Source organism: Typopeltis vanoorti, chromosome 8 (genome assembly GCF_054136105.1).
Source record: "Typopeltis vanoorti isolate ZY-2024b chromosome 8, IOZ_Tvanoo_1.0, whole genome shotgun sequence".
Classification (NCBI taxonomy): Eukaryota; Metazoa; Arthropoda; class Arachnida; order Uropygi; family Thelyphonidae; genus Typopeltis; species Typopeltis vanoorti.
The window spans coordinates 139,365,803-139,390,392 of record NC_143556.1 but is presented as its reverse complement, the minus strand read 5'-3'; the positions used below and the strand labels follow the sequence as shown (position 1 = coordinate 139,390,392).

The 24,590-nt window shown below is 35.8% G+C and overlaps 1 long non-coding RNA gene across 3 annotated transcripts in view; it reads right to left on the bottom strand.

Moving 5' to 3' along the window:
- LOC150104384 (uncharacterized) overlaps positions 1-24,590 on the bottom strand; it is a 756,755-nt gene that overhangs the window by 416,834 nt on the left and 315,331 nt on the right. For all 3 annotated transcript variants that reach the window (XR_016548697.1, XR_016548696.1, XR_016548698.1), the window contains one exon: positions 7,985-8,156. This is a non-coding gene — a long non-coding RNA (uncharacterized LOC150104384). The remainder of the gene's footprint in view (positions 1-7,984; positions 8,157-24,590) is intronic.

Genomic DNA, 24,590 nt, shown 5'->3' with positions numbered 1-24,590 from the left:
TAGTAATGATGTAAACTTTTCATGTAGTACTGCCTTAATATCTTTTATTCGCATTGACAATACATATCAAGAATTCGATGATGAGTTTTGGTATCTATATTCCTAATTCATTTTAGACTTCAGCAGAAGAAGTGACTGCATTGAGTTTTTTCCAAATGGGAATGAATTGCTGGGGTGCAAAGCTGGAAAAGGCTCATTAACCATTGCAAGAGAAAGGTAAAATTCGGTTGGAAAGAGGAAAGAATACAGAAATACTCTTCGTAATGGAATGTTCCGATATTCAGACGGACTTGGATGCACAGATAATCTTCTAGAAGTAAGATCAGCACTGCATAGCGATCGTGCCATGGCAAGACGTGCCATCTGAAAATTCTGCAATTGGACGTACTTGGTAGAACAGAATTATAAAAGGCCATTATAACATCAAGTTAGATGTTATTTATATACATATGTAATAGCACATAATTGGATAACTTTCGAGAGGATAATGAATTTTAGTATAATAGCACAAATTAGAGTACTTCGCGGGCTCAAATGAAGGTGAAATGTTTCTTCAAAAATTAATTCTTCGGACATAAACCTTAAGATCAACATCAAATGTGTTTGTTGTTGGAGCACCCACTCGTTATTTCAAAGGAAGTGATGACCGCAATCAGCTGAAGAACAGGCCACAATGTCCTGTGCGACTTCCTCATCACTCTGCTTTTATTGTAATTGATTGTAGCATAATGTGAAAGCTTTGTACTCGACAGCATGAGATTGCACACTTTAGAAAGGCTTCACATCATATTATTCTTGAAATCAAATATTAAAGGTTTACATAGTCAATGTAAGGAATGGTTTTCGCTGTAACGAGAGTTCTAATTCATTATTGCACTTTCAGTTGCTTTTCTATCAATATGGAGAGGAGTATTCGTTGTAGAGTTAAATTAAAGTTAAACGAAGCGACGTCATTTATTTGCAACACCATTCACATTGAATAAATTGCAATATACTTATTTTCTATTTCATTCATTTGCAAATAGAATGATTCTTCATTCCTTATGAATATGCTTTTGAAACAGAACTTACCACGTGATGTAATAATAAAAGCACTCCAGTGGCAAAATAAATAAATTTGCGCGATAATATAGTAATGTTATTTTTAACGTTTTGGCCGCACAATATTTAGACCTTCTATTTGTTCGATGTTCACACTAAGTTATTAAACTGTTTCTTTTGTAAACCGACTGAAATTGTCAATAAGATAAATGCGCTTTTCAATTTAATATGGTGAAACTGGCAAAATGAAATAAACTCATTCTCTCTGCTCTTGGATTCTATGGAAATGTTTACATTTGCGATAAGGAGCCCTCATTGTAAGGGTATTTTAATAAGCATTTTGAATTCTCGTTAAATGACCTTATGTATTCCAGTTGATGAACGTCTCTCACAGTTGTTTCTCCGTTTTTTAACTTGCATAATAAAGAGGGAATTGAAAGGAGTCGAAATGGTGCGATAAAAAGCGATTCACTATGAATGAAAGGGAAATAATCATGCTCTTTTACGATTTCAAGGTTTTTTTTTAATAAACAAAAAAGGATAAGACTAAAGCTGATGTGAAGAGATACCCGGATAGGAAAGGAAATAAACGACTTTTAAGCGCTAAAAGTTTGTACTCCCAAAGTATCGGATAACTTTTTAGAACAACGCCTATTTTTGCTCGTATTTTAGAAATGGTATTTTTAATTTAGTGACATTAAGAACCAGAGATTAAAAAAAAAAACTCTGTTTGACAGTTACTTACCTACCCTCAACTAAATAACGTACAGGAGTTCTTCGCATTCTTGGTAGAATTCGAATTCAGGTTCGTTGAATTCATTCCTGAAATGTCAGTCCTCCATCTACCCAATGCACCGTAAACCAAATAAAAAAAAATCTTTATGCATTTAATTACGTAATCTTCTCTTATCCCTTGCGACATAATGGACTAATGTTCTAAATTCAATATTTGTTTCTTTGTTGTCGGATGCAAGCAAGAGTGATCAATACAAAATGGCAAATTTGACATCTTCGAGAACGTTACCTGATTGTTTTCTCTCAAATCCAGGAGTCGTTTAGAACTATAATTTTGCTCGAGCTCATGTGGAGAATTTTTTTTTTCTTAAGACGCTTTTAGATTATTTGGTTGTCATGTTGATGTGTTCTGTTAATCTACAGCGCAAATTCGAACATTAAAGCACATAGTTCAACACTATGGCAATCGTAGCAAAGGTGGGTAAATTTCTGATCACTAGACCTAAATATAGGTCGAAACCGGTCTGGGTAGTGACCTTCCACCATAATGTATAACATCAAACATCTCCTAGGAGATTTGTTTTATTATGGGAAATACTAAAAATAGTGATCAGAACTTTACCCACCTTGGCTACGAGTTGATCTAGTGTTGAATTATGTGCTTTAGCTACAATCCGCCGAAACTTTTATAGTTTGCTATATTCGGCATGAAACTCTTTGATTCCTATCTTTGAGTTTCTTATTCGGCTTTGAAATGATGTGGGATTTAATATCGCTTAATTAAAATAATTATCGTGCTATTATTCATTTTTTATTGATACCTTTGTATTTTGAATTTCGGTTCGAGGTTATATTTGTGAGTGGTCATGTAAATTAGCGCTCGTGTTAAATTAGCGATATTATCTCTTTTTTTTAAATCAGAAAATTGGAGTATTATAGTTTATTAGTGTGGATTTTCGTGTATTTAGAGTATTAGTATATTTATACCATTTTTATTGAGATATTTATTGTCATATTGTCGGCATAGCACCAACGCGACGAACAATGGCCGCAAATACCATGTGCGGGATATTATTTAGTGCAGTATGCGAAATGCATGCATCGAAAATTAAAGAATATGTGGAAGGAAATTGAAACTGGAGAGAGAATGTATTAAGTGTTTTAAAAGTGAGTGTCTGTTAGGTGACGAGAACGCAACAAATACTGACGATAGATGGAAAATTATGTTAATAATGTCTAACGTGCAGCCGTGGAAATAGAGGACAACGAAATGGATATCAATCAAGAAACAGTGCGCTTAAATGTTATCCTTCAAAGGACAAAGCCCGAAATTGAAAAACTGCAGAAGCAGCAAGAGCTAAGCAGAGCTGAAAAAAGAAAGAAGTAGGTGATCCGAAAGAATAATAAATACCGATCGAACAAACAAGAAAAACAAGTTAAATAGAAAATTCTGTATAGAGACTAAATAATCAGGAAGTACTTAACGAAAATATGACAAAATCGTGTTCCGGGGTGCAAAAATTCATGATTTTTAGACACACCATCCTGATGAAAAAGTAAGTCTAAGGAAATTATCGTCTTGGTTGGTACCAATTATTTGAGAGTCGAGAAATATTCTCCGAGGGAGAATGTAAAGGAGTTATTAGAAGAGGCAAAACTGAAGAGCGAGAAGGTGAAGACTGTAAGTCTCCTACCACGCTATGATAGAGGCGAATTGAGGAGGGTATTGATAGTCAATGAGTCTATACGTAGATTGTGCAAAAGGAATGATGTAGAATTTGTGGATCTGTGGTCCCTGTTTGACGGAAAGAAGGATCTGTGCAATGCGGATGGACTGCATCTGGATGGTTTTGGTGTTAGGTATTTGTTGAGAGCTTTGTTCACCGAGCATGCTGAAGTGCACATTCAGGGAAACTTAAGCAATTAGGGTGGAAGCAAGCGAGTTTGTGTGAAGGCACCCTGAGGCAGGTGAGTGAGAGGATGACTAAGTGAGGAATTTAGTCACTCAAGCAAAAATATTGAATAGGGTAGTCAATTCAGAAAGTAAAGGTGGGTGGGTGAATAAAGGAATGTTTCTATATACTGATGCCAGAAATATCAGAACAAGGGGAAGGAGTTTTGGGCATTGGTAAGTGCAACTTCTCCAAACGTTATAGGCATCAGTGAGATTTGGCTAACAGCAGATAATGTAGTTACAGGGATAGAATGCGAAGGATATAGTATTTTCAGGGGAGATAGCGAAGATAGGATGGGGCGGGGAGCACTGCTGATGATAGCAGATGAATTGCAACCAAAAAGAATAGAAGACAGGCAGGAGGGTGGCTATTCATTTGAAGCAATTTCATGTGAGATTAAGACCAATACGACAAAATATACAGTTGGTTGTTGCTATAGGCCAGGGAGTTACACAGATGATCTGGAAGACATGCATCGCCAAATTAGTACGAGTACATGTCGAGTGATTATTATGGCGGGGGTCGACTTCACTGGAAGGAAGGAAGAAAGTTCACATGGCGGAAAGGAACTAGAATTTATACACCTGCTGTGAGATAATTACTTAAGGTAGCATGTGATATAGGGGACTAGGAGTTGGAGAGAATTGGACCTGGGCATAGGATCAGAAGAGCTATCCATAACCTAGGTGATAACATTGGCTCCAATTGGTGAAAGTGACCATGCGGTCTTGACTTGGGAAATTGTAAAACATGAGGAATATTCTATCAAGATGGGTATTTTTGGAACTACAAGGTAGGTGATTATGACATGCTTAGGAAGACGCTTAAATCTGTATCATGACATAAAACACTGCAGAGTAAGGATGTTAGTAGTGCATGGGATATAGTTAAGGATCATCCAGGGGAAGCAGTATTAGATTGTGTACCTAGGGTCAAGAGAGTTAATTGGGTAGGATTTAGATAGATGAGTAATATCATTAAGCACGAGCTGAAGAAGAAGAAAATGCTGTGGAGGGTATATAAAGAGAAAGGTGACCAACAAACTCATGAACAGTACAAGGCTCAGGCAAGGAAGGTGACCAGCATGGCAAGGAAAGCAAAATCATTATGAGAAGAATTTATCCGAGCAGGCCAAAGGTAATCCCAAAGAGTTCTTTCGTTATGTGGCAAGTAAGAGGAAGAATGACTATGGAAGATTAACCTTAATGAGTGGTGATGGTCATGAGGAAACATAAGAGGATAAAATAGTTGAGTTACTGAGTGACTACTTTGAAAGCATATATCTTCCTGGTGAAGTTTCCGCTTTAACCTATGTGATAGGCACTAATGTGGGAACAGAGGTCGATGAATTGGAGGTTCTTAGGATATTGCAGAATCTCAATGTAAATGCGGGATTAGATGGGATATCAGCTAAAGTTTTGCGAGAATGTGCGAGGGAACTGGCAACGCCTTTGACTAAGCTGTTTAATTTAAGTCTCAGCTCTGGTAGAGTTCCAAAAAGATGGAAAGAGGGCAAAATTATTCCTTTGCATAAGGGAGGTTCTAAGACTACAGTAGCAAATTATAGAGTAATCAGTATCTCAGGCGTAGTGGTAAAAGTACTAGAAAAATTGGTAAAAAAGAGAATTCAAGAATGGGTAGATAAAAATATGATACTGTATGAGAGGCGACATGGCTTTTTGAAAGGTCGGTCATGCCTTAGTAATTTACTAACTTTTTTATAATAGAGTAACACCTGAGTTGGATAAAGTATGGCTAAATGATGATTTGGCTGGATTTTGCAAAGGAATTTGACAGAATACCACATGAAACACTGTTTCACAAATTAGAACAAATGGGACAGATGTGATGCTGGTTAAGTGGATAAGAGGGTGGCTGCTGGACAGATATCAAAAAGTGGTATATGGACGGACAGAATCGAGGCAAAAACAGGTGACAAGTGGTATGCCACAAGGTTAAATTCTGGGTCCATTGCTGTTTAATTTGTACATAGATGATATAGGAAATAACCTGAAAGGAAACATTCAGTTGTTTGCTGATGATGAGAAATTAGGTAGAGTAATAGTTAATCAAGGCGATGTGGAGAGCTTGCAGGACGATTTAAATAGGCTGTCAGTATGTGTAAAAGTTAATGGGTGTCAGTTTAATGTCGAGAAATGTAAAGTTATGGATTTTAGGATAAACAGATTACAAGCTGTTTATCACAATGATGGCACTGTACTCCAGGAAATAGATGAAGGTAGATAGAGTTAAAGTTTAGAGGAAGGTAGCCCATAAGATTACTTAGCTAGTGAAGAACCATCAACAAGTAGAGATAAGGAAGTTGTAATTCCTATTTTTTAAGGCCTCGATACTCCCACATCTGGATCTGTGCTCAGGTCTGGTCCCCTGGGTTTCTTGGAGATGAGGAAGCGGTGGAGAGTATTCAGAGGCGAGTGACCAAGATGGTGAGTGGCCTGTGGAATGTTCTCTATGAGGATAGATTGAAGGCGTGTGGATTGCAGAAGTTCGTTGATAGGAGATAAAGAGGGGATATGATAGAAACATTTAAGTTGCTTAAAGGGTTTTATAGGACATATGCATGGAAATGTTTCAGCACTTAACTAGAGGAACCAGAACAAGGGGCCATATCTGGAATTGAATAAAGCTGTAGAAGTAGAAGTGAGAGGTCCAGACTTTTTGCCTGAAGAGTAGTGAATGAGTGGAATGGGTTGCCAGAGTCAATTGTGCTTTCTCTGTTAATGGGTTCAAAGAGAGGTATGATAGGTTATTTGGATAGATTGAGTCTCTCGCGATGAGTCTTCGGGACTTCATAGAGGTGCCCGTATTATAATAATAATTTTGACATAAAATTAAGAATTATGCCTATAATTTCAATAAACAAAGTTGCATTTTCGGTTTATTCTCTCTCTCTCTCTCTCTCTCTCTGTACGTGTATGTATCTGAGAGAGAGAGAGAGAGAGAGAGAGAGAAATCTAAAGGAATTGGAGGAAGAGCAAAATTAAGTGATTGTTTGGGAAGGATGTTATCAAGAGACATATCCAAGAGATGGAGTGTAATATACAAAAGTAAATTTCAGCCCCAATACGTTTATCTGCCACGGCTATGTTTAGTAGCATTCAATCGTTTTTGGGCGCTGTAAATGCATCTACTGAAGACTTGTCGTGATGCTTTTCTCTAGTGTATCGTTATGGGTTGTGAGCAACGAGTTATGGTAATGTAAACAATTATAGAAATGATGCGAAGCAATAATACATATGGGAGTTGTGCAATAGAATTCATGTCATTATTACCCCGACTATGTCACGCACTTCAATGGATTTCGACAAAAATTTGAAATAAAGTAGTTTATTCTGTTAGCGTTACCCATGAATTTCAGAATAACCAGATTAAAATGGAGGGGCGGGTTGTAACGAAGGTAGCTTTCCCTTTACAGATATAAGCTGTATCGTCCAATCGATCGGCTGGTCTTATCTACCTTTATCTAAAAATATGTTCTAAAATTGTTATATGTAAGAAAAAATTAAGCCAAGCACTGTAAACGTAGATGATTGCTTGCAGCAACATGTAAAGTAAATAATAATGTTTGTCAAATAGATGCTCTTCTAAATTTCAAACAACTACTACTTGATCAAAACTGGGCTGTTTTGTTTGCGGTGTTTTCCCGATTATTCTTCTCCCTTCAGCTATATGAGGTGACTGGCTTTATTCCATCAGACTGATTCAATTGTAACCATTTATAGAAGGTGGAGTACTCTACAAAATATGTTGAAACGAAATTAAATTAAATTTCAAAAAACTTTTATTTTTCCCTGATATTTATGTTAAACGATACATCAAATACAATCTGAATGATTGCCGTCGAATCAAATGCATGAAAATCAAATGTAGAGGTGGTGGTGGCAACTTAATGCTGTAGGAAATTGAATTGGTTTGCTGAAATAGAAAGAAAGCAATACAAAAAAGAAAAATATTATAAAATCAGTTAAGAAAAAGCAATAAAAATGAAGAGAATAACAGAGGAAAAGTCGTTAACTTACTCTGAGAAGAAACAATGAAACACTTAAATTTTAAAATCTAGTTTAAATATAAGTCATTTCACAAAATTATAAGTCTGGGTTATTGGGTGATTGTCTATAAAATTTATCTTCATTCGGTATGATTTGCTTTTGTAGTGTACTAATAAAAATCCAATATCTAAGAAACTACTCATATTTTCTTTTAGAGTTTCACTTCGAGTAAGATTCACTTACCTGACTTTATACTGTAGGTGGTCTGAATTTCGACTTCCCAGAGATTGTATCTTAAGTGGTGCAATACTAAGGTTACTCGTGCGACGGTCGACAGCTTGTTAGGTTCAGGAGTATGGGTTTTTTTTTTAGGGAAAATGATTTAACCTGTCTGGCTGAAAAATATGGATTTCATCTGAAAAATATAAAAATTTCCATTTTCAAAACACATTCCACTGTCACCTGCTTGAAACAATTAAATAATTTTATATCTTAATTTAAATTAGCCAGCTAGATTCATTTAAAATCAACCAGTTAGTATATCTGAAATTAAGGTTGGATTTCGTGATGTCTCGAAGGTAAATAGCAACAACAAAAATAATTGTGAAACTCGAGAATGCAATCTTCAGTAATGCGCACTCGTTTGGCTGTAATTTGAGTTCCACATGCTATATTATCAGTGAATGATGAAGTCATTAAAGGATGGCAGGAAAGCAAGACAAAATATTAATCCGAAGTTAGCCTACACGTCGTATTTTGTTTTTTCTTGCAAAGTTCTGAACTGAGATGACATCTTCGTGGTACTGTTCTGGAAGAATGTTCTCTTCTTCTCATGTTTGCCCTGCTGGGGTTAAAGACAAAAGTAATTAGCATTCTTACTGAGTCTGCATTCGCTTTAAAGTCGTAATAGGAATGCGAAGTCAAATAGTACTTGAGAAGTTACAACATCCTGTGTCGTTACGACTGTTCGCGTCTAGACACTGTAATGTGCCTCTGAAGTCAAACGCTAACTAACATAATCAATAAGACATTTGAAGTTACCAACATCACAGATACTTGCCGATCTCGGACGTTTCGCAAATGATCGCGCACGAATGGATACAAAGATTGATAACCTTTAATTTAGCAACATATTATTCAGTTTTTAAAAAAACCTGATTATGTCATATGATTATCTAGCTAATTACGTTAACCGGAATTAAACACACGGATGTATTTCTAGCAAACGTATGCAAAGGATTCTCAGAAGAAAAAGATTATGTAATGTGTACAGAAATCGACGCTGTTCATCACTGCAGGGCCACCTGGATCTGCACCCACCCTATATTAAGTCTAGACATTCTCTATTTCTTTTCTTTGTTTTGAGGGAATGGGTATGCTTATTTCGTAGTTTTAACGATGCAACAGACGGTTACAAAACGTCGCATTGCTTTATACATAATATTTTGTGAATAAAGCAGACTTAAATTCTTTATCTTTCTGTTTTTTAATGCTTCTCTTGTCTTATGTTTTTCCTTTTCGCGTTGATAAACTGTAAATGAACTAAAACGCTTTATGAATATCTAGTAGTTTTCATCTTAATTTCTACTGCACACCACGTATCAAGAAGACTTCAAAATATTTTATTTGTTTTCAAAAACTTCCCCACGTAATAACAAATTCTGCTGAACACGCTTTTCCTACTTATATAAAGTGAGTTGAAAGTATTTCAGTCAATAAAATACTTCTGATGCATTTCTTGAATATTTCAAACAGCTCCGATGTTTTCCTCCTCAATTCTGTCGATTTTATTTTTCATATTCTACTAAATTCATTTTTAAAGTCGTAAATATTGTTTCAGAATAAAGAACATCTAATTCATAGCCTCCTTTTCAGGAGGTCATCAATATACTGAATACAATGAACGTTGGACAAGAAAAAAATGCAATGCAACCCATTCTGAAAAGAAAACGAGACAATGGACATAACACATCGCATTCATTTTTCATTAATATTTTTCTGTCTTCTCAGATATGACGACTCCGGAAAACTAAATCAGCATAAAAGCAAAAATGTAATATTACAAATGGAGGAAGAAGAAATATGTCCTGATATTTTAAGAGGAGAAGTTCAATGAAAGGGACATGCCGACAGAAATTTTGAATGTGGGTGGTGAACTAGTCTGCGTTAAGTAAAAAGGTTGACATTCTACCTAAGATGGAACTTAATAACAAACAGTTCGAATATATCTCATTATTATTACTCACACATGTCGTGTGTGGGAGTAATATAAAAAATCTGCCTCCGTTCAACGATATATATAACAAAGGTCATTTCCAATAGAGAAAAAAAAAGGATTTTTTTACCAAACTCCAGAACAAGCAGGATTTTTACTTAGAGATTCTCAGCACTACTGAGAACTCTAAGTAATTGAGAATTACTTAGAATTCTTATGTTATTGAGAAGACATAAATATCAAAAATTGAATTGGATGCAGGAAGAAAAAAGAAAGAACTAAGTATAAACAAAGTCAAAGGGAAAATAATGCCTTATAATAAATGCACAAACCATTATAGATGGAGAACGAAGACATCGATATAAAAACTTCTCATATTTTCTTAGGATAAAACATTCCTGAAAGATGAATAAGGTTGTTGGTTAGTATTTGGAAAAACATAAAACACTCAAAGGAGACATCCTACTGTGCCTTGAAAAATATTCGATAGCTGCATTGCTTCTTATCGTGATATATTGAAGTGAATTTAGAAATCACTACTGGTGTTTCTCCAAGACAGAAAACGTAATACTTGAATCACAGCTCAGTCCAGGCTTAGAGACATTATAACTGCCATTGAAAAATTTAAGTTGAAATAGGTAGGTCAATTCTCGAAAATGTACACAGATGATATGTGAATATTACCCGAGAGACGGAAAGGACTACCGAAAGGTAAAAGATATGCTTGGAGGGTGAGAATAAACAAACGACTGGAACACAGTGCCGCAGGATAGTTTGCGATTGGTAAAATGGTAGGATTGAAGTCAAAATTCAGACAACTCTACTTTTAGTAGATGTTCGATATCGAGTAGTTTTTATGCCTGAAGCAAGATGTTCGAAATGAATGTGATTTGTGTTAGCATTTTACGAAATTCAATGCAAAGTAAATTTGGTAGATCATATCAGAGAATATGCTGAAATTGTCTTGCAGATATTTTAAAGCACTGAATAAATATTTTGCTATTTCTTATACCATTTAATACTGAGAATTTTTGCTATAAGTAGTTCGGTTGTTTATCGCGAGTACTCTGAATAATAAGTGTAATACGGTTTTAAAACTAGCTGACAACTTCCTTAATGCACTCGGATTGATGAAACGACATTTGGTCAGAATGGACCGAGTTCGATTCTCATTCTCATGGGAGAAATATTTAATAAGAATTAAGGGCATTTTCAACCCATGGTGAGTTAGCTGGTCATCATGAGAGGGAGAGTGGATTTTCGGATTATATCAATGGGTATTTATATAATGAAGACTTGAATACAATGTGTTTGTTGGTTAAGGACTAAATACATCGAAAGTCTGGTGGGTGAGGTGACGTGAGGTTTGCTTTAGGACCAAACCCCATCTTGACAGCAACCAATGTACAAATATAATAAATTTAAATTTCAAAAATTCGCAAACTTTACGTCTTTTCTTTCTCTCTTTAAGATTCTTAGGTTATAAGCAGTTTATTTTATATATGATCCCAATCACAGCCGAGATAACACTTATCCACAATCGGATAAGTCCGATAAGTCGTATTTAAAAGCGGTTCTGCAATAGTCTTTACTGAAAAAGGCCACCTGCAATTCCTCACTTTAAGACTGGATTGCGATCAGTGAGCTTTCTAGAAAAAGCGATTCGTTGCGTTTTCATTTACATAAATTTAATTTTCTTAACCTTCAAGTTAGTTTTTTTAATTATATAATAGTTTAAATACGATGAGTAATAATAGCATATTGCTTACGAAATTTTAAATTTCACTAATATTTAAAATTAACATTCGAAAAATGAAATGCAATATTGAGTTTTATTTAGAGAACAATACTTTTGTCTCAGGATATGGAATGCTTGGGCTCAAAGTCACCTGTTAGCTTGGTTGAAACCCTCCGTATAAGACAGGTTTCACTTCAGTTGAAATCTCCCCCCTCCCTCCCTCCTCAAGGTGCTTCACTTCCAAGACGGGATTCGAATCGGGTATTTCCAACCGAAGGCAAAGTTCTCGTAACTCTGTAGCGTTTCAGGTGGCGTGGAAGATTAGTTCCGCCATCAGGAGCGAATATGCTCGCCACCACATCGAAATTTCTACAGACATCTTCATCCAAATATGGTCTTTAAGAAAGAAGCAAGCTGTATTGCAATAAGCTATGAACACCGATGCCCAAGTTCATTTACTTACTTTATTTGGAATATTGCGAAAGGAGGAAAAAATCATCATGGAAGCAACCAATGAAAAAAAGAACACTGCTGGAATTAACTTCAAATCATATACACCTTTTCGCACGTATTCTGATAAGCAAAGTCAGAATTTAGATAAAGATAACTTTATTGATTCATTTCATGTTTTTTTCAGTTGTTCAGCCAATGTTATTTATTTATTTATTTTTACGTTGGGCCCATACGAGAGTTTGGTGGTCGACTTAGATACATTAACAGCGTGTATGGGAAGGGATTTGGAAAACGGGGAACTTGTTCACATTGGATTTAAAGTTTGCGTTGTGGGAGAGAAGGCTGTTCCACAATTCAGCAGCAGTAGAGATGAAGGAGGAAGAAGATGGACTTGTTCTATGAGTATGGGGTTTCACTGTGAAGGGATGTTGGGTGGCAGCAGTACGTGCTTCAATGGATTTGGTAGAGAGAGGGAATTATTGAGGATAATTCTGATGAAAATGGAAATATTTATAGTACAACTTGCTTCAACCAAGAGAGTGGTTGAAGCGAGTTGATAAGAGATGAGTCGTTAATCAGTCTAACTTCTCTCTTCTATATTGTATCGAGTATTTTAGGGAGCTCTTAAGGGCACCTCTCCAGATAAGCAAACAGTACTCGATGGATGGGCGAGTTTGTGATTTGTACAGGGTTAACAGCAGTTCGCGGGTAAAGTAATGCCTTGAACGAAAGGGAAAAACCCTAATTTTTTTTGGATGCTTAGGAGGCAGTGGTGTAATGTGATTATTCCAAGACAGTCTTGATGTCAAGGTAATGTCTTGATGACAGATATTTTTTTCTTTTTTTTTTGGCATTATTTATAAACATGGAATGCTTCACTATAATTTAATCGTGGTCAAGAGTAGAAAATTAAACTAAAATAGATGAAGATGAAAATCTTCATCTATTCTTATGTAGATTGTAATTAAGGTTTTATCAACGATCATAGATATTATGGTGAAATAATATATCCATCTCAGTAGTGCGTGGACATTCTTACTATACTGATGCTACTTTCCATCATACTGAGCATATTCGTCCTCCAGTCCATGTTGGAAGTAACAGCCTCCTGCTCCACAAGAAATATGTCAGTACGTCCCGAAACCATCCACTCTTATTCCATTGAATCGCGTTCTTGGTGTAGAACTATCACAGTGTAGAACGCCATGCATTATCCAAAAGTGTTGTATATCCATAGGCGTTCATCTTTCCAACCACTAATTCCAAGGTCCGAGTCGGGAACAGAAGAAGCAAACAATTACACCTTCTATTGAAAGAGTGGGGATGATACACTTGCACCAAGACAAGTCCCATACCCACGCTCATGCATCGATTGGTAAAAGATGAAATATGATTCTCGCTCCATGTCAAGGACATAAATGCTCTACGGATCAGTTGAGAGGTCTTTATACCAGTGTAGATGAGGATGGATGGAGATGTTTGGCTTATGTGCAGAGGCTTTCTGTACAAATGGAAAGCCGCTGCACATAAGCATATCGATAAATATATTTGGATTGGTAGATGACAAAGTCTCTACTTCATTATTAACAAAAAATTAACCAAATGATAATGCATATATTGTAAATAAATTTCAGAGGAATGATTCTCTGAAGCGCCCGTTATATATGCTATGCTCAAGAAGATTAAAAGATCGACCTAAGTCTATTTCTGAGGTAGTACTTCTTGAGTAAAATTGTTTCAAAAATGGTGATGCTGCATCTCTGATGCCTCCACCCTCTTACAAAAATCACTGAAAACAGACGGGAATTAAGAGATGCAGCATCACCATTTTTGAAACAATTTTACTCGAGTAAAGTACTATCTCAGAAATACACATCCAGTGCAGTATTTATAGACTCTGAAAACGTGATTTTTTTGGAACAAACTTTGAAATGTGTAATACAAGAAGAGGATTTTCTCACAATATTCTGACCATATGCGCAATTTATATAAAAGCAGAATTATTTTTATAGATGCAGATACTTTTACAATTTCTTTGTGAAAGAACCAAGGGTAATCCTGCTTACCAAATATGAATAACATTCTGCTACAAATACAATAAAGAAAATCTAGGGAAACTATACTCAACGCGCTGTGAATAAGAAAACGCAAAAATACATTGCATCTGCTAAATTATTTACCAAACTAAAAGATGAAGCCTCAAAAGACGACACAAGCAACAGTCGCATTCATGGAGCGAAGATTTTTATTATTATACGCATCAAAATAATACCAACGTTGCATATAATTAATCTCTGCCTATCATTATATTAATGCTAACACTAATAAGCGATGGTAGATAATCAAGGACAGAAATGCATTCGGCATCATTAAATCAATCTCCCTTTAATTAGACTGCCTAATTTCTGATGCTTATTATGAGAAACATATTTCCACATTATTAACTAATATTAATTACTAATTACGCATATTATCGTCCATAAATCAGTGAACAGCCATAAGCTGCGCTACGCATACACCGTTCTTTTTCTCTCTCTCCCTCCGAGTGACGGCTTCAAAAAGAGAAGTAAAAGTTAAACACCTTTCAGCAACTTTTCTTGTTTTAATCCTGATGGTTGTTCTTGTCTTTCTGTCCTTCCACAACTACAGTAAATTGAGTAAGGGCATGATGTACTTGAGTTACGTACTTGCACAAGCGCTTATAATTGATCGGTATGTTGATAACAAGCAAATTATGAAATATCAGTGAATGCATTGAATGAAGAACAGTAAGTAATGCCAGCTTAAGAATTGGGATCACTTCCTTTTCATACACCCTCTGTTCAAAAAGAAACCGAACTTTTCGAAAATATAAGAAACTAGTGGCGCCACCTGTTGTATCGTTTTGTTGTCGAAAGCGGCAACCTTCATTAGTGTTGTGCCAATTGTTTATAACATTTGTTTCATTAGAAGGCGAGTTATAGTGCCAAGAGTGAGAATGTGTTTTGACGAACAGTCGGTCGTCACGATATTCATGCCGTACGCGACGAATTCTCGCTATCAATCGCTTCAAAACTTCGAGACAAAACTCACCATTGACCGTTTGGCCAGGTGGAACGAATAATTCTTTGTAGATCTTAGAATCGTAGAAACAAATCAGCATTGTCTTTACTTTTGACTTCTCCAAGCGACTTTTTTTCGGATGCCCCTCTTCTGGTAGTGTCCACTCAGGACTCTGACGCTTGGTTTCGGGCTCGTACTCAAAACACCACTAACGATCGTTTCAAGGAAGTTTGAGTCCTTACGAGCGGTTTTAATGAGGTCCTTTCAGTGTTCAATTCGATACATTTTTGGTCGTCGGTCAACTTGTGAAGAACAAATCGCGAATTCAATTTACGAAGGCCCAAACTTTCAGTCAAAATGTTGTGCAGAGTTGATTTTGGAATCCCCAATTCATCTTCAATCAATCTCGCGGACGATTTCGGGTTTTCTTTGATGAAATCACGCACTTTTTGGATGTTAACTTCGCTCGGTCCAGTTTTTGGACAGCCGGCTCGGCTTTTCGTTGTTCTCAAGCGTCTCACGACCACTTTGAAATCGCTTAAACCACTCGTAAACTTGAGTACGGGATAAGCATTCATGACCGTATGCATTTTGAAGCATTTGATGCTTTTCGGTAAAACGTTTACCAAGTTTAACACAAAAATCAATCGCAGCTCTCTGTTTGAAACTGATTTTCCGACCGTTCATCGAAACACACTGTTACTCTTGGCACTATAACTCGGCTTCCAATGAAACAAATGTCAAAAACAGTTGACACAACATTAATGAATGTTGCCGCTTTCGACAACAAAAAGATACAACTGGTAGCGCCACTAGTTTCTTCTAATTTCGAAAAGTTCGGTTTCTTTTTTGGACAGAGGATGTATATTACTAATGATAATATAATGATATAATAATATAATGTCCAAATATTAAGACATTATTATATTAAGATATAATAATATAATGTCCATATATTGGGAGTTTGCTATGCTTGCGTTTGATGAACTGCACGACCTAGCTAGCACAGGATATGAAATGAAGATTAATAACTGACTAACACCTTAAAACATGTTGAATGCAATGTTTATTATTCAACTAGAAACTGCACCGGGTGCAGCATAGTTTTTTTAGAAGGAAAAAACTATCGAATATGCAGATGAGTGGAAACAATTACATATTATTTGAATATTCTCAGTACTTGATACCGCCTGAAAAATCTAAATGAAGACTAACAAAATCACTGTAAAATGTTCCTGAGCATTTAAAAAACGTTTAAATAAATAAAAAACAAAAACGTTTTTATTTATACAAAGAGTTTATAAATCTGAATCATAAAAAAACTAATAAGCACTGAAATTATTACTAGTGTTATTGATATCTGAGAACACAAGTCATTCTACAAGCCTTTCTGTTTACTCTTGTGGGATCATCTTTGTCCTTCTCGTCTACAGCCCAAATCGAGTCTTTGCCTCCTGGATTTGTTTCCTCCAACCCTGTCTGACCAAAACTTTGCTTCTTCAGTTTAGGCATTGTAATATCGTGTTGCCATCTTCACTAGTAGATGGCAACACGATATTACATTCTATCCTCGTAAATTCGGTTACGAAATCCAAGCATGCTTGGAAAGTTGTGGGCCTTAAAGGGCCTGTTAAAGCCATTGGGATAGATAGATCTTCACTAGTCGGGTCTGTCCACCTTGTTCTAGGTTTTCCTTTTTGTTCTTTACCAACAATTTTAATATTTATTGTCTTCTTAAGAATCCTGTCAATTTCCATACGAAACATGACCCCCCCCCCCCCCATTGCAGCTTTTTGAACTTGATTATACTGCATATTGTAGGTTCTTTACAAACGTGATATAACTTATGGTTGTATCTGAAAATATTTTTCTAAGGATTTTCCTTTCAGAAGTTGAAATCAAATCAGTCTTGTCGTAAATATCCAGGTTTAACATCCACAGGTAACAAGTGAATACAAATTATTGATTTATATATTTTTACTTTAGTTTTCCAATGAATATTTTTGAATCGAGTACGCATGGGAGAGAATACAGAGCCTGCTTTCCTGTCTTTATTTGATTCGGCACTTTTTCCATATCATTTGTTTGACTAGTGATAATTACTTGTAATTATTTAAATTGTTCCACTTTTTTTTTACTTCAAGGTTTCAAATTTTCACACGTAGCAGATGGCTGATCCTGCCTGGTATTAGTCGTCATTTTTTGCTGATTAATTAGTAGTCCTATCTCTTCTGCTGATTTTTCCAAATACGTTTCTTCTAGTTTCTGTTTGGTTCTTGATATGACGATGATGCAATCTGCATATACTACAATCAGCACCGATTTGTTTATTGGTGTGTAAACATTTGAAGTAATTATGTATGGAAGAACCGCTCTCAGACCGGGGTAAAAAGAGATCCCTGTCCTGTTCTTAACTTTAATAGGAGCCCACGTATGGGAACAATAGGATAGCGTATTCCAAAGCTAACTTAACGTATTGGAGCTAGAACATCACCTTGTTTTAATCCTTGAATTGTTGGAAAGGGATCTATTAAATCATTTTGTACTTTAATCCATGCTTTTGAATTTTCTATTGTTAACCTTATGAGTCTTACTATCTTATCTGGTAATCTAAAGTAAATCATAATCGCATATAATTTTCTTCTGTTAATCCTGTCATATGCTTCTTGGAAATCAAAAAAATCTGATAAATATTTATATCAAATCTCCAAAACTTCTCTGATCATTGTTTAACTATATATATGATCAATTATGGATTTTCCTTTCCTGAAACATACCTGATATACACTAATTTTCTCCTCCTCAAACGGGTTTTAATCTGTTCTTTAAAATCGAGGTAAATATTTTGTATGCTGTATATAACAGAGAAATACCTCTGTAATTTCCACACACAGTTCTGCCATTCTTATTTATTGGGCAGACTAGACTTTCTCATTCTTTTGGCATCTCCTCTTTCTTCCATACCGTCAAAATTAATTCATATATTTTGTTTTAGAGTTCCTTTCCTCATGATTTCAGTGAATCTGCAGGGATTTTGTCTGTTCCTGGGGATTTGTGGTTTCTGAGTAAATGTATTACTCCATTAAGCTCTTGCTTTATGGTGGCTCTTAGGAATCGTCCTCATCAATAGTAGTTAGCATAGCATTTTCAATTGCAGAGCTAACATTTTAAGTCAGCAATTCATGGGAATATTCTCTCCATCTGTTTTTTTGTTTGTTAACATGATTCCTTGTCCATCTTTACATATATCTAATCCCGACTCATTCCCTACTTTAATTTGCTTAATCATATTATAAGCGTGTCTAAGATTGCTTGTTCTTCACTTCTTGTTCTATTGTGTACATCATTCATTTAAATGCTTGTGTCTTTTTTCCTTTGGGAGATTTTAACTGGTTCTTTTCTTAATTGTTTATATTTTCTTCCTTAATCCTCCATTCTTCACAAAATCAATCTATTTTCTTTTGTTTAATTTATTTTCGTAAGGCAGTTTCTTCCGCAATATTCAGAATCCATTTTTTATTGTATGTCAGTTTATTTCTACATCCAGTTCTATATCTGCATTTTCGGCCTCCATTTTTCTTTACTTTTATTCTGGAATTTGATTTTAACTTCAATTTCTTTAAGCTTTTGCAAGTTAAACTTTAGTGCTTGTTCCTGTCTTTGTTTCTTCACTGGGATGATTCTTCATCTATTTACTTTTGACCAGATAATAATCTGATTCTCAGAAAGTTTCTCAATATGCATTCATTTCCACAATATTTGACGCCCTTTTATCTATAAGGATTTGGTCAATTCGATTAAATATTGTGCCGTATGGGGATATTCATCTCCGGTCATAGATACGAAAAGCATATAGAGAATATAAACACATTCTTCTTACTTATAGAAAAATATCTTAATTTCTCTCCATTATCATCAGAATGTATATGTTGACTGTGTTTTCCAATTTATAAATATTTTCCTATCCAACCTTAGCATTGAAATCCGCAATAATCCTTTTTATGTCATTAGATAGTGCTGAATCATACCTCTCCATTTTCCAGATGAAGATTTGTAATCCATAAATAAAAAGAAAGTTCTGATTCTTATTGCATAACCTTTCATTCACTCTTCCAAGGTCTAAAATCGAAAACATTCTCTTTAATGTTTCTATGTGCTACAAATGCTACTCCAAATTCATGTTTATTTGATTCTTTCCCACTTGAAAAAATTGTATAATTTCGGAAATTTTCGATTTCTGCTCTGACCCATCTTGTTTCTTGTACTGCCACTCATTTTGATTTATATCGATGGATTTTCGATATAAGTGCTCCTGTCTTATACAATGAGCTTGTATTCCATGTCCCAAAATCGTAATCCAGCCTGTTTGAGGCTTTTTTCCTTCCCAGGTTCATTAACAAGTAGTACTTTTCAGGGAATGGATTATCAGTCCTTTGCCCAACTTCCAATCTGGAAGACCAGATTTCTATATTTAACACACCAGATATAAGGTGGTTCCAGCTATATCCGGACACTGGGTCTATATGGTCCACGGTTCCTAATTCAGTCTATTCGGAGCAGACCTAGCAGGAAAGAAGTTCCACGTGAGGGGATTCCTTCATCCGCTACCAGGAGGGACGCACCTGATAGAGTGTAGTACCCAGGTGTGGATCATCATCGGATGTGTAATTTTCATCAATGATAGCAGCCAATATTATTGCACATTAGCACATGTTGAACACGGTATTGAATGACGAGCCGTTCTCGTTCGGATGGTGTATAATGGAATGTAACGAAATCGTTTCAGACGAATGTTTGAAGCTACAATTAGCACAACGCATGCTAACGTTTAAGTAGTTTGTTATAAGGGTTTACTGTGCTGAAAGTAAACTGTATCCATACTTGGATTAAAAACGAGCAATCTTTTTAATTTCAGCATGAAAACTTTATTAGAACTTAATGTGCAGTTGATTTTCGCAGATGGGCTGCATAATGTGGAAACCTTAGTGAAGAGGTCTAACTTAGTATCTTTAAAAAAATTTAACTAAGAGGAAATAACGAAGAAATTTAAAGAAAATTTAATGAAGGTCTAAGTTAGTATCTTTAAAAAATTAGGAGGGATGGCTTAATCTGAATCAAAACAAAAATCCAGTTCCTTTTAAACTGAATAAAGTGTTAGAAGATCAGAAAACTAGACAGAAAAGATTGAAATAAATTTTTATCTGCACGTGCACATGGGGAAGAAGGGAGATGGTACAGCGTGTGGAATAATACTCAAATATAGCCTAAACATAAAAATCTATTTAGCTAAACATGATTTTCAATGGGATGCAGAACTGTGAATTTAAAGATTGATTTTACTTATGAAACGGGATAAAGACCTAGTAAGATTAAACATTCTGAAATATAGCAGAAATTATAACCCTCCCCATTCGGGTGTGGCTCTTATCCTTCCCTCATGAAATATATCTGGATTCAACACTGCACCGCAGATAAAATAAAGAACTCAATTTAATCGCCATGAATCAAATCTTAAGAAATACTGAATTCACTTCAAGGGAATGAAAGACTTTAGACAGGTTTTTCAGTGGGGGGGAAGGTGGGACTGGCCTCTTAGCGACAAGGATTTCTAGACCAAGAATTGCCTTGGTATCTTACCTATCGAGTAATCTGGGCAGCAAGCCAGTCAGAAAACAGGTTCACGAAATATGTTAGAAAACAAATCACACCATGAAGCAAGAGAAATGTAAAAATGAAATAGTGAGCAAGCAACGTAAGATGGTATTCTGCATGTAAAGTAGAATTATTTCTCTTTAACACTGAGTTAATTCCTGTCACCTTGACTATCATCCTCCAACAAATTCAAAAACGTGTCGCGAAATTTAGGAGATCCTTGGGGTAAGAAACTCTGTCACATTCCTTACTTAGGTCAAATAAGAAACGCCTCGAATCTGAATTTCTATTTTTTAGAAACGCAAATAAGAATGAGGTAGTTCAAAATTACAGAAATTCATTGGTTAAATAAAGGTGATGGAATAGAACAAAATGCACGCAGTAATTTTTGCACGTCGGACTTTCAGACTTTCACTATTTTCATTACTAACTTTTCTGAACAATTGTTAAATTCTCGTTTCATGCGAAGAAAAACAGCAAAAACTTTCAAATTTGTTCATCGATCTGATCTGATAAGTGTCAGATACTTTTTTTTGTCAGATACTTATCAGATCCGTATCTGATAAGTATCAGATACTGATCTGATAAGTGTGGAAATTCATAGCAAGTATTTTTCAATTAATGTTTTCCACTTCCAAAAAAGAGGTCTCAAGGAATGCATACAAATCTACAATCAACACTTTTGAACAGTTTGTCGGAACATACAAGAAGGCACTCAATCTGTTAAATACTTTATTAAGAATGGCGGTTAATCTTTGCTATTCGGAATTCCAAGAATTAGCCTATTTGATAGCTATATAGGATGATGCCGACCAACGCCCTTTTTAACTGGTTTTGAAGAGCATTGATTGAGTATTTGAATATTGAATGCAACCAACCATCTTATCGTTCGGCAAATCTTCAGTTGGAAGTTTTTCTGGCGCAAAATATACATAATGGACAGAAATATGCAAATACCAGAAATATCAGTGTATTGTCAGTGCATACAAGTTGACACCGTATCAAGAAAGTAGGGCGGACCACTTCGTTAAGTCCAATATTAGGAATGTTGCATTATTCTTTAATCAGAAACCCATCAGTATTTGTTGGTTTGACGATGACTGAAACGGGTTCCCATAATCAGGATTTGATCCCATTCAATCACCACGATTAATTCCATGTTGTAATACCACGGTTCCATAATTAAATCAATCTCGTCATGGTATTGTCAGACCGGCCTATTTAGATAACGTGTATAGTTTGCATATAAACTGCTAGTCAGAAAATTAGGCTTGATAAGTCTCTTTTCATATTAGTTCTCAAAGAAAGGAATATAAATAGGAAAACATCTGAGAAATGTGGTTGTCGTGGATCTTTTTTTATGCAGCTTGTATTGCGTTTTGCGATTAAAAAAAAAACGTGCCAGTGCCCATTTCACGAGTAGATCACAACGTGAATTATGGAAATAATCACACTATCAATGGATCCATCGCAAACGTGAATAATAATAAATGGTTAGAAGACAGAATATGCACTTTACGGGAAAATGTCCTTCAGTCCCTTCGTTTTAGTCAGGAAACGGAAACTGACCTCTGTCCCATGCTGTGTCTCTACGCGTTGCTCCTAACATCTGTGCAAAACATTACAAATGCGAATTCCCCTTATTTGGGGGTTAACTATTCACTGATGTTGCTGCTAGGGTGTTGTTTAGTGGGCTACAGTACGCCCGCCCAATAAACAGTGACGGTGAAAACGTTGGCATTCATGGATTGAGTCCAATAGCATTCTTCCAAGAAAGACAAAACACAAGATCTTTAATAATTTCCGTGTATTTTAACAATATTAAAGATTGTTTACATTCTAAAATCTTAGTTCTATAGAAATCTATTACTAGGTTACCTTTAAAACAAAGATGCACTCATTCACAGAGTGCATTTACAGAGAGCCGGATCTTAAGATCCGTCAATTATTTGATGAGAGACATTATGATGATGAAATCAAAATCATTGCCACCCTAGTTCCTTACCTTAACCGAATTGTTGGGATACATTAGAAGGTGCGTATAAATGAGGCATTCACTGACTCTCCTCCACATCGAAGAGATTACAAGCAACTACAACACGAGTGGCGTCAAATTACCCAACGGTTCTTTCTCACTAAAACAGAATCCGACGCAACTCGAATTTCAGATGTTATTAAGCAATTAGGAGATTTCCTACACGATGCAAAGTGCGTTTCTAGTTTTATAGCAGGAGGCTATGTTGTATATACGATATATATCGTATTAGAAACGTGCTTAAGTGTTTCTTTTATCTTTCTATCGTCTGCTCTTATGAAAATAGTATCATAGTAGCTTGTGTTTAGTATAATGACCCCGATTTTCGTTGCTGCTAGAAGAATAATATCTTTTGAATAAAAAGAAAGCAGAAAAGATTTTCCTGTCCAGGACATGGCATGGTTATGATGTCTATCAAAGAAATTAATACCGTAAGGGTCAGCACTTGTTGGGTCTGCGAACTGCTCGCATTCTCAAAGCCTGTTTTTCATGTTTAGCGGAATGAAAAATCCGAATATCAGAAAGGGAAAATACTGTTAACACCGTATGAGACTGGCGAACTCATCTTCAGTCGAAAGTTCCTTTTACAGGTTTCTGATATTCTAGACAGGATTCAAACCCAGGACTTTTCCACTGAAGGGAATGTCACCTCTTCCTTGTGAACGTTCTTCCCGCCTATATAAATCTCACTCACAAAATAGGATTTTATGTATTTTTTGGAGATTAGGAGGCAGATATTGGAGTGCACCTCGTGAGTTGGGCAGCTGCTGCTTTGTTTTAACAACTTTCGTACAAAGTAGAGGAATACTGGATCCCATAAATTTAACAGCTTCCGTGGAAGTATCCGTAGATAACACAAACTAAAACTGACTGACTGCAATGGTTGAAGTCAGTCGCTGATCTGCTACACCGCCGTCCTCATTTTCAGGAATTTTTCGGGAAGTCTTCAGTGCTCTCTTCCCAAACATGGTAACAGTATTCAAAGGTTGGAAAGATTTTTGAGATCTGGACAGGAATGTTAAGGCATGAATGTGTTTTGATATCACTGAAAGTGACTAGGCATAAATGATATATATGAAAGTCGCACCGAACTGCTGAGACTGTGAAGAGTGAGAGCCTTTGCACAAAAACCAGGACCACAAGACTGTCTTCTATTCCCTTAACGAAATTTTAAAGGCTTTAGACTGCTTCTCCAGAGTCTGTACTTTCCCTTAGGCCTAATCTGTATGCTTCCATAATTCCACGTCTCTCCGCTTTTATTATTTTTTTTACTAAATGATGCTTTTTCTGTAGCTTTTCAAGTTTATATATTTTGAGTCCCCCATTCGTTATATTTCGTTTCCGATGATCTTCTTCATTTCATATCTCTAGATCACTCCGTCCGATGTCAGAATTTTTCGGTTATGTAATGATAACGTCTCCTCCCCCCATTCTGCAACTATGTCATGGTTGATGTATTCACATAATACAAACCTTCATTTCTGTACGGCTTGCTATACCACCTGTCCTAGTTGCATCGATATTAGATTACCTGCAATTACTATATCGGACTGATCGGATTCTTGCTTAAAACCTGCGATAAACAATTTATGGAGCGTTGTTTCACTGTCCACAACCTACACGCTTGGCATCGTGTTTCTCTGGTGATTCTATAAATATATCTGAATAGCAAAGAGTCGTTTCACAATATTGGTACTACGTAAAGGGAGAATGT